This window comes from Apium graveolens, chromosome 2, assembly GCF_009905375.1.
Source record: "Apium graveolens cultivar Ventura chromosome 2, ASM990537v1, whole genome shotgun sequence".
NCBI classification, from domain to species: domain Eukaryota; kingdom Viridiplantae; phylum Streptophyta; class Magnoliopsida; order Apiales; family Apiaceae; genus Apium; species Apium graveolens.
In genome coordinates, this window is record NC_133648.1 from 5,262,846 (window position 1) to 5,264,436 (window position 1,591).

The 1,591-nt window shown below is 43.6% G+C and overlaps 1 non-coding gene across 1 annotated transcript; it reads left to right on the forward strand.

Moving 5' to 3' along the window:
• The first annotated feature begins 773 nt into the window (after positions 1 to 773).
• On the forward strand, positions 774 to 880 carry LOC141710163 (small nucleolar RNA R71). Its single transcript, XR_012570696.1, has one exon. It is a non-coding gene; the product is annotated as a small nucleolar RNA R71 (small nucleolar RNA).
• Positions 881 to 1,591: the final 711 nt, after the last annotated feature.

Consider the following 1,591-nt stretch of genomic DNA (forward strand, 5'->3'; position numbering starts at 1 on the left):
GGGATTCACAACTTTCCAGACCTTAAAGTGATTGTCTTTACTTGTTCCTTAGCTTCCCTCTTTCCTGGCACTTCAGTGTCACTAGGTAGTGTACCAGGCTGACGATTAAGCAAGGCATTGGTAATTTGCCCAATTTAATTTTCCAAGGTCTTGATAGAAATAACTTGACTTTTGCACATAAGCTTCAACTCCTCTAATTCATATTTCTCATTAGCTTGTTGCAGCTGGAGTTGTTGTCTTGGTGTAAATTGCGGTTGCTGAAAACCAGGAGGTTGTATTGCTTAGCTGGGTACTGCTGATAAGGCTGTTGAACCACATTCTGGGTGTTACTCCAACTGAAATTAGGATGATTGCGGTTATTGGGATGATAAGTGGCTGACACTGGATGCTGTGAACGCTGAAAGTTGCTCACGAACTGAGCTGATTCATTAGAAATTGCGCACTGATCAGTCTCATGGGCACCAGCACAAAGCTCACAGACACTGGTGATTTGATTAACTCCATAATTAGCCAAAGAGTCCACCTTCATCGTCAACGCCTTAAGTTAGGCAGCTATAGCAGTTGTTGCATCCAACTCCAGAATTCCTGCTACATTTCCTTGAGTCAATCTCTGGGAAGGATTCTGGTACTCATTAGCAGCCATCAGTTCGATCAATTCATAAGCTTCATCGTAGCTTTTAGCCCACAAGGCTTCTCCTGATGCTGCATCAAACATGGGTCTAGAAGTAACACCCAATCCATTGTAGAAACAGTTGATAATCATCCAATCAGGCATGCCATGGTGTGGGCACTTCCTTAGCATCTATTTATATCGATCCCAAGCCTCACACAGAGATTCACCAGTTTGCTGAGCAAACTGAGTAAGAGCATTCCTGATTGCAGCAGTCTTCGCCATAGGGAAGAATTTAGTGAGAAACTTTTGAGCAAGATCTTCCCATTTAGTGGTAGACCCTGATGGTAGAGAATGTGACCAGCACTTAGCCTTGTCCCGCAGAGAGAATGGGAAGAGTCGCAGCTTGATAGCATCTTCAGTCACACCATTGAACTTGAAAGTATCGCAGATCTCGATGAAATCCATGATGTGCATGTTGGGGTCTTCAGTAGGAGAACCCCCAAACTGAACTGAATTTTGTATCATCTGAATCGTGCCTGCTTTGATCTCGAAAGTGTTAGCCGAGATGGCCGGTCTGATGATGCTTGACTGAATATCATTGATCTTGGGCTGAGAATAGTCCATCAAAGCCTTAGGATTTTCTGCTTGATCTCCCATTGCTACTACCACTGGTTCTTCAAATTTTTCTTCTTCTCCTACCTTCTCTTCTTCTTCAACAACTTCCCTACGAACTACCACAACTTCCTCCTCGGCTTGATCCAGATTTCCCTTACGAGTCCGAGTACGCGTATGCATACACGCTCGCTAGATCACCTGAAATAAGACAAGGAAACAAATAAGTAACAGTGTCCGAGTCAATGAACTTTAACGGCCACTGGTGGAAAGTGCATAAAATAAAAATTAACACTGCAGTCCCCGACAGCGACGCCAAAAACTTGTTAGTCGCTAAACACGCGCTAATAATACATGCAAGTATAT